The sequence below is a fragment of the Myotis davidii genome, unplaced genomic scaffold, assembly GCF_000327345.1.
Source record: "Myotis davidii unplaced genomic scaffold, ASM32734v1 scaffold156, whole genome shotgun sequence".
NCBI lineage: Eukaryota > Metazoa > Chordata > Mammalia > Chiroptera > Vespertilionidae > Myotis > Myotis davidii.
This window is the reverse complement of record NW_006288633.1, coordinates 1779340-1789245: the sequence shown is the minus strand read 5'-3', so window position 1 is coordinate 1789245 and position 9906 is coordinate 1779340.

Here is a 9906-nt window from a genome sequence, read left to right as displayed (position 1 = left end):
TTGTTTCTCATGAGGTAAGTGCTCTCCCTCCTTTGTTTCATAATTTCTTTAAATATTTAATAACTCTTTTACTGTGTCCCCATATATATTCGTAGGAGTCCATGAATCCTCTAAGAGATTTTAAAAGTTGGTTTTCATTTTAATGATAATCTCTTAAAGTATCAGTTGCAGATTCTGAAACATCATGTGTGGCAAGCACTGTCAGAGCTGTGTTTGCTGTTGTGTTTACTATGGCATCCATGTCTCCTGTTGCCTGAATGGCAGCAGAACCCTCAGCGTGGATGATGACCTGCACAGGCAGACCAGTCTGGGGGGATGGGGTGGGGGCTGAGGTGGTATCAGATCCTCACAGGGTGCCTGGGCCCCAGTTTGAGAAACATGGCTTCCTTGTATCTCACCCATGATAAGGTGACTATATAATTTATTACTCACACGGGGACAATTTTTAGCATGAAAAGAAAACTATTACTAATTATAAAGGAAGACAATTAATAATGATAACATAAGGAACTGCCTGGCAATCCAGGATGACTGGACCTTCCATTCTAGATGAGAAGTGCCCTCTTCAAGTTGTCTCCTTGGCAGCTATCACCAGGGTCCAGAGCTGTCTCTGGATCTAACCTGCTTCCTCTGTGCCCAGTGCCCAGTGCCAATAAAGGACCACCTTCTAGGCAGATTGCTCTCCTTCTCTAGGAAACAATTCTCTAGGCTTCACCCAGAAGGCAAATGCCACTAATTGTTAGCTGATCTGTAGGCATGGGGCCGGGGGTGGGGGGGGAGTCTCATTGGTTTAGCTGTTCCAAATATAGTTATTTTAATTAATTTCTCTCACGATTTCTCACTCCCCACCCTGTCACCTCCATCTACCCCCCCAGCTTTGCATTTGTTGACTCTGAGGTTGGAACTTGCCCAGGACTTCCTTGCGGTTTCCTCAGTTCTCATGTCACCATCACTCTAGTTCAGTGGTTCTCAACCTTCCGGCCCTTTAAATACAGTTCCTCATGTTGTGACCCAACCATAAAATTATTTTCGTTGCTACTTCATAACCGTAATGTTGCTACTGTTATGAATTGTAATGTAAATATCTGATATGCAGGATGGTCTTAGGCGACCCCTATGAAAGGGGTCGCGACCCACAGGTTGAGAACCGCTGCTCTAGTTTCATGTGCTCTCTACCTTCCAGAAATGCCTTCATTTCTAGCCCATTGATGCTGCATTCTACTTTTCCTGAACATTTTGGGTTTCATTATTTTAAAGTATCTCTTTCCTATCATTTCTCTAGGATCTTTGGAGGAAGGAGAAGCAGGTATCTGTGCACAGGGCACCATCATGAACCAGAGCTCCCTGTTCTATGATTTTGAATTTGAGCCTGAATATAACTGTATCTGCTTTCCTGGGTACGTATATTACCTCAAAATAAACAATAAAGTAGCACTGGAAGGACCTGGTTGGGAGCTACCCCTTTTTAATTTTGTCCTTGTCTTCCTTAGATAAACTTCTAATCCAACATCCTATGAAGGCATCGATTCTCAGGAGAGAACTTTCTTAAGTAAAACTCTATTCACTCTCTAGTTCACTGTCTTTAAAGCTCATACCTACTTTGAATTAAAGAGGGAATAGTTAAGTGGTTTAAAATAGAAGGCTGTTTCTTCTAATGTCATTCAGACACGTAAAGAAAAGAGTCAGAAACTGAAAAAAAAATATTGTTGAGAAACTACCGCAGTTTGTGCTAAATTTTGTAGGGAATACAAACAAGTATAACATAAGACTTCTGCCCTCAATATACTCATTACCAAGCAGAGTTGAAAATAAATGCGGGGGTGAGGGGGAGGGGGGGGAGTTTGGAGACAACAGAAACTAGTTCAGAACCTATGTGCCAAGTCAGAAGTCACCCCTCTAGGTTGTGATTCCACAGGCGAAGTGCTCCCTGTGGGCCTGGAGGCTCACAGAGGCAGCTCAAGGCTGTGAGACGTGCTCTGACCTTTGAAGAAAGAGTAGGAGCTGGACTGGTGGGGAAGAGAGGCTGAGCAAGCTAGGCAAAGAGGACGTTGTGGCCACGCTGGAGGCTTTCGTGGGCCATGTTTGGTGGGTGGTTCGGTCAGATGAGCACAGACTGTCCACGTTGTATCAGGGAGGGAAAGGGTTAGTTAGCAAGGGGGCTGGGACCCTGTGAGGTTCTGGAAAGTAGGCTAAGGTACTTGAATTTTAGTCCAGCCGAGAGATTTTGAGGAGGAGAACATGAGTAGGGTGGTGTCTGAGAAGGCTACAATGTGTTTAAGAAATGTTTATGAACCCAAGTTGTGAAGGAGGGGGAGGAAATGATGGTGTACCAACCAGATAGAATGGCAGCTACTAGTTAATTCTATCAATATCACTAATTAAAAAAAATTTAGGTTATAATGTTAACAGGAGGCTTTGGGAAGTAAAAGAGATGACAATACCAGCAATGATTTAGTAGCAAGATTCACTTATTGAGAAGTCAAAATTTTAATGAATTTAAGAATTAAAAAAATGTTATTAAAGTTTCTTGTGAGTGCCTGAGCATTTTAAGACAAAGGAATATGGATTTCTCCTATCCTATCTGAGAGGGGTTCTACAGGAACTTACTCTTTAAAGAAAAGTGTGTGTGTGTGTGTGTGTGTGTGTGTGTTTGGTCTAAATTATTTAATGATGCACAGTTGGGTATGATTACCGTATTTGTTATGTTATGGTGCCTCATTTATTAGAAGACTACAGGCTTTTGGCAGATGACAGGAAAATGGGTAAGGCCCACATTTTAACATGGATTTTAAAAACCTTTTCGTTTTCTTTAATTATGGCCCCTATAAAGAGATAGAGGGACTCACTCATTATACATTAAGTTCTGGAAGCTGTGAGCCAATGGGGCTCTGTCTCTGAAAGGCACCATCTCATCAGCTGTGGATTTGTACAGTCAGGTTTGTGAAAGCTCCAGGCGTTGAGGTCCTTTAGCCTGAGGGGATTACATGGCGCTATGCACAGGGTTCTCTTCCTTGAGGAGCCTCCTATCTGGCAGGGGCATGTAAGCCAATTTTATTATACTCTCCGAATGGAGTTATTCTTACGCTGTGAGCGTGTACTACTAACAGGGTGGTCAAGTACAGCAGCTCACTCACCAGCTCCCTTTGCTCCCCTCCGATAAGAGGCACAGTAGTCTTCCTGTGATTTTCCCAAAGCGTCTCCTCTGTGTGTGCTTCCTGGGTAACCTGCTGCTCTGTCTGTTTCTGTGACACACTATTGGGTGGACTCAGGCCTAAGGGGGCAGGTGGCTGACGGTAGGTTCACATCCTGCCAGGTCGCCGGGAAGGTTTGGATTCTTCTTTGGCTACTTTGCAAATCTGTTGAGCAGCCAGCCAAGGCAGGTCCTCCCTTTGTAGCCACTAGTGTACTGGCTGGGAAAGCAAAGCAGCAGCAGCCAATGGCCTCTTGCTATGTCAGCCTCAGCTTTTGAACAGGACGCTGTGTTTCCCTGTCCAGAACTCCGGGCATTGCACTGGCACTCAGAGCATTCACTAATTCATTCCTCCACTTATCAAATTTCAATTGAGCATCTCCATCTGCCAGGTACCAAGGATACACACTGACCAGGGCACAATCATATCCTAAGGTAGCTTTCTGTAAATGGAGGAGGCTCACAGATGCTGTGTAGTGAACATATATTGTTTTTTGTCTATCCAGCATTCCTCCCCAACCTCTTGTCTCTCCCCAACAGCCCCCTTAACAGCCTCCTCCTTCCTATGGGAAGTTCTCATTTCCAATTCCAAGTGGTCTGGGTCGAGCACCAATTGTAGTCATTTTCTTCCACCCCCAGGACACCATAGGAAGTTGGGGTCAGGTGACTCAGACTTGACCTCCAGGCCTGTGGCCATAGTGATTTTATCCCAGGAATAAACCTATAAACTCCAGCCAGGCCAATCAGATGAATTCCCTGGCAGTTAATTTGTGGTTGCCTGGAGAAAGCAGCTCTGTTTTCTCTGAGGTCATTGGGATGATGTCACCCCGGTACCCTCCACAGTCAGGCTCTCCCCCAACCTTACCCTCACCCCCTACTTTCTACTGCATAGAGGATGAGGCCCATACAGAGTGAAGCAGAGCCAGTAGATAGAGAGAATGAGGAGAGAATGTAAATTGACCAAAAACTTTGAGGCCCATTCTACCCTGGCCATTGCAGTTACCTGGCATGATGAATGCCCCCTTTCCTCTATGTTGAGTTGGTTTTCCATGACCCATAGTCAAAAGAGCCCTAACTAGCACACAGTGTGACAATTGCTGGTGGGCGTTAGCACAGCTGCTGGGGGAACCATGCCTGACCTGGTCCTGCAGAATGAAGGAGGACTTTCTGGAAGCACTGACATTCAAGCTGAGGCCAACTACTTTCCCAGGAAACCTTGAGCTTGAAAAGGGAGGGTGAGTGGTTTGAGTTTCAGGTGAAAGAACGTCTCGTGTGAATACCTGGAACTAAGCAGTACAGTGGGGCCTTAACTTATGAGGGTCCCGACTAACGAGTTTTTTGAGATACCAGCTCTCTCTCCGCTGATTTTTTGCATTGAGTTGACAGAGTAATTTGAGTTAATGAGCTCTTTAATGAGCTCGGTCTCGGAACGAATTAAACTCGTAAGTCAAGGCCCCACTGTAATGGCCTATTTGAGGAATTACAAGGACTCTGGTATGCCTGGAGCGAGGAGTGCACAGCCAGCATGAGGCCAAATACATATCTTGCCAAACAGCATTGGAACAATCACTGAAATGAGGTCTGCTCTTCCCCCTCATGCAGCAGAGGTAGAAGAGAAAAATGGTTTCTGCCCTCAAGGAGCCTAAATTTTCACCAGGCATATTGGACACAAATATGCACAAAGTTAAATCACAACATACAGCCACAGTAAGATGATGAACCAAATCAGTGACTATAAAGTGGACTGTAAGGAACTTCATGAAAATTCTAAGAGAAAGATCACTGGGGATTGCAGACAGCAGGGAACATTAGCACTGGGCCTAAAGAAAGGGCATGGTGTGTGTGGATGAACACACATCAGGTTCAGTGCAGGGGACCAGTAAGGAGACCAGCTGGGTGTTTCAAGGGGTTGAGTTAGAGAGGAGTGGGGAAAAGCTTGGAATAGTAGACTTTAGACTTTATTATGAAAGCAATTGGGGAGCCACGAATTGCTTTTGAAGGTAAGGAGGGGTCCGGAACAAGTTATCTTGTGAGATAACAGGTGAGACTCCCATTATCCCAGAGAATGGGCTCTCCCACCACCATCCTTGCACCCAGAGTGCTCAGCCACATTCATTCTCAGAGGAAGTATGCAGCCGGTGCCCCAGCAGCAGCAATAGCAGCAATAGCAGCATTGTTGGAGGACAGCGATGGATGACAGAGGTGATTATGCAGTGAGGCATTGAATTGCTATAAGTTACACCTTCTGTGTCAATATGCAGAACTGGTTTGACTGAATTCAGTGAAAAGAACACCTGAGTTCAGGAACACAACACATTTTCTGGTGTGTTGGCGTGACACCAAGGACCCTGTGTAAATGCTTCTACTTTTCTTTTTTTCCAAAATAACAGTTCCATTGTTATCCAGGTAAGTCAGAATAGTCAGCTGGCAGAGTGCCAGGCTAATGAGGCTATTTACTCTAGTTACCCTGATATGGGTCAGCTGGGCTCCCTAGACATCCCCCCCCAATGGCATTTAGCTCAACAAGTGTGTGTCGAGGGTCTATACATGCCTGGTAGTGCAGTAGATAGAGCTGGGCGTGCTGAAATGGATACAATAAGATTCCAGCACCAGAGCACTGAACCCAGGGGGGATGAGCATGGGCTTGGGGGACAGAAAGTCCTACTTTCAAATCCCAGCTCTGCCATGTTCTAGTTGTGAGATCTTAATCTTGTTGACCCTTGCTTTTCTTACCTAGACAATGGGGATCAGAGTATTTTGGAAGATTGTAAAGTGAAGGGACATTTATGTGTAAAGTACTTAGCACAGTGATTGGTACATAGGTGTTCAATAAATGATGCCTATTTATCATGCAGCGTGGAAAGTACAGCACCCCAGGTCTGTATGTGATGCTAGGGAAGCACAGAGGGGGAACAGTTATCCTAACTTCAGGGAGTCCAAAGAAGGCTGCCTTGAGAAGAGGGCATGTGGTGGCAAAGGAGGAGTGAGGAAAAGAGAGGAGAGAAATTCCAGGCAGAGGTAACAGCAGTGCTCCCTGACACCTGGGAGACTAGCACAGGGCCAATTCAGTGCACAGCTGCGAAGACAATTCCAAACATGCCATCTTGCTGAGCGGTGAGTCTGACTCTCACCTGGATTCTAGAACCCCAGAGCGCGGCCACCACCGGGCTATGTGGCACACAGTTGTCCGTACTTGGGAAAGGAAGCGGCTCTGTGCTGGATCCCATTCTTCCCCAACCCACGGTCTAGCACGTGTCTGTGTTCTTTCTTGTTCTCATCAAACTGGGACTGATTCCTGAGGGCAAGAGAAAGCTTGGGAGAATTGTGCTAAGGAATGTCTCCCGGTGGCCTGACGTGGCTTTTAAAAACCGGAAATTGGGCAATTAGTAAAATATCCTGGTGCTCACAGAGCAAGGCTTTCTCTAGGCCCCTTCTTTCATCTGTGGCTATTGATGCCCTGGAGAAGGTTGCTTTGGGAGCCCATTGTTATGCCTGAGTTCCAGATGGGGCAATTAAATGCGGACAGTCGGACTGTTATTTTAGTTGCCTTTGGAGAGGAAATTTACAGTGCTTGCTTGTCTTTTTCAATTTTCCCCCCGTGCAGCTGTTCCCCCCTCACCTCAGAGGAGACAGGGCCTTAGTGGTGGAGGGAGCTGCTCGCTGGGCCGGCTTCTGCAGGGGCCATGGCGCCTCTGGATGAAAAGCTCAGCGGAACTCCAAGTCATTATCGTGATCAAGGACCAGGGGACTGGTTCAGCGTGCAAATGCAGATGCTCTCTCGGTTTCCGTGATAGATGTGTTCCTGGAGCCAGTGCAGCAGTGTTGAATTCTTTTTAAAATCTGAAAGACCTGCAGGCTCTTCTCTCCTTTTCTTAAATCCATTTCCCTGTTGAGATGAAAAAATGTAATACTTTTCAGCTTACTTCAGACTTTCTTCAAAAGTATTTCTGGAAAAGGATCCTTCATGTGGAGCATATGAAAACTGTCAGAGGATGCGAGAGAGCGAGGTTTTAAAAACACGTTAATGGACAGCCATTATGTTGTAGGGAGTTCCCCCAGGGAGCAGAAAAAATACAGGCTGAGGAAGTCGGGGGCAGACAGACCACAGAAGCTATGGATTAGGGGAGGAACATAATCCAGGGATACTAAAAAAACGATACAGAATGAGATGGGAAAATAATACCAGCCAAGATAAAGAAGATTGCCAAGGTTTGCCTTAGGAGAGTGCTTGAAAATATAAGTTTTGGAGACTGGCAGACCAAGTTCAAAGGTTGACTTTCCTACTTGCTGGCTGTGGCATTGGACAAGTTAATTTTTATGTGACTCAGTTTTCCAGGCTATAAAATGGCCATAAAAATGATGTCCACTAAGGTGGTTGTGCTAATTAAATGAGATGATATATGTAGCATGCCTGCCTTATTCTCTGGTATGCAATAAATGTTCAATGAATGTGATCTATTATCTATTATTGCAATTATTAATATTATTATTATTATTACTAGAGGCCCAGTGCATGAAATTCATGTGGTGGGGGGGGAGTGAGGGGAGTCACTCAGCCCGGCCTGCACCCTCTCCAATCCAGGACCCCTCCGGGATGTCGGACTGCCTCTCTCAATCCAGGACTGCTGGCTCCTAACCACCTCTGCCTGCCTGTCTGATCACCCCTAACTGCTCCCCTACTGGCCTGATCGCCTCTAACTGCTCCCCTGCTGTCCTGATCACTCCTAATCACCTCTGCCTCACCCTGTACCTAGGTCCCAGGATTCCCTCCTCCAGCTGGTCACAGGCACCCAGAACCCGGGCTTCCCTCCATCTGGCCAGCTGCAGGCACCCAGGACCTGGGCCAGCAGCTGCAGGGGTCTGTGAGTGGGCGCTTTGCCTGGGCCGCAGCCGCAGGCGCCGGGGACCTCAGGGTGGGCAGCTTGTCCCTCTCTCAGGACACAGCCTGGCTGGTCCCAATTCCTCTCTCCCCATTGTTGAGTGTCGGAGCAGTTACAGCATGATGGTGTGACAACATGAGGATGTGATGACCATTTGCACATTAGCTCTTTATTATATAGGATTATTACTATTATTATTAGCAGCAGCAGTAGTAGTGTTATTATCACTGGCATGGGGGCACAGATAGATACATGAACTGTTTTTGAGGTGGTTGCCAGTCCTAGTTCCCATCGAGTGTATATGTGCCTGCACTTTGTCAACCATGCAGGCGCCCTTCTCTCTGGATGGTGGTGGATTTAACCCCATCGCTGGGATTTCCTCACACACAACCCAGGTTCTTCTGTGGCGCGTTGGCCATGCCACTGCGTTGCTCATGGAGTGAGCAAAAGGCTGTGTCCTATTAGCAACATGGGCTCCACGCAGGAGGTCCTGTGATTCATTGTCATCTCATGGGTTGCCTTGCCCCAACTCCAGGGCTGGGAAGCCCCGGGCTGGAGGCTTGCGCTATGAGCACATCTGAGTCATGGACAGAGTATGAAGGAAAATGAGCAGTTAAATAAAACCTCCCGAGGGAAGCAATGGTAAGCAACGTGGTCTCTTCTGAACTTTCCCAACTCACCCTCTACAAAAGGTGTCATAAACCTGCAGGAGTGACTAAGAGCTGGGACAAAGGCAGGCCTGTTACAGACGTCCCCGTAACTCCAGGAGCAAATCTCTTCCCCCCTCCTAAATAACACAAGAACATTACATGGCATTAACAAGTTTCCCAGGACAGGAACTTCTAGTTTATTACTTGCTCACATTGTCATCAGAAATTAATTTTGTCCCTGAAAGACAAATTGGCTGGTAGCTTATGAAGTTAAATGGAAAGAACAAGTACGCATCTGTTTCTTCTGCATTTTGTCTCCTTGGTGTCTTACATATAAATGAATCAGAGTGTTCAAACTTAAATTAAGATCTTTGGCTAGATAAACAGTTAAAACTGGTTCCCATAGCTACCTCTCACACATAGCTGTGATTGCATTATAATCCCCTAGTAATCAGCTCTAAATGAAAGAAAGATGATAAGGGTGCTCTTTGCAGTTTTCAGTACTGATTTTTATTAGCTCTCAATCAGGCCGGGACTGCTCTGTCTTTCATCACATTGTGGTAGTGTTTGTAGAATCATTAGAGTAATAAAGCGTAGATCTTACTGGGGTGCATTTTTCTTGAGGTGTTTTATAGAAGAAAAACTCCGAAGATCACACTGGCTGGTACAAGAAAGATTCGTTTCTGAGACGAAAGTAAGGATGTAATGTATGCCATACTCATTTATTCTTCATGGGAGTCAACACCTAGTGAATTATCCAGCCTGGGTACCACAGCCACCATGAAACCCTCTTGGACTCAGGCGGCAAGTATTACCATAATAGAGATTTGCATGCGTTGAGCCAGTTTCGAATTTGCCTTGTTATCCTTCTCCAACACGCTTCCCGTGTAAAGCCCTCACATTACGAACGCATTAGCCACAAAACCGCAAGCTTTGCTTTTCCCAATGTGATTTCTTTAGCAAACTGGTATAATCCAATAAAACATCACGTTGCACCAACACTGAAGTATTTATTGCAGAATAAATTTCAGCTTAAAAAGTGCACTTGCCCCCCTTCCTTCTCATATATCACAGAGTGGCCGGTCCTTTTCAGCTTCACTGGGGTTGGAGACCGCTAAGTGGGGAAAAGTGGCAACTAGAGATGACGGCTCTCTGATGCATCCCTGCATTTGTTCTCATTTTCTAG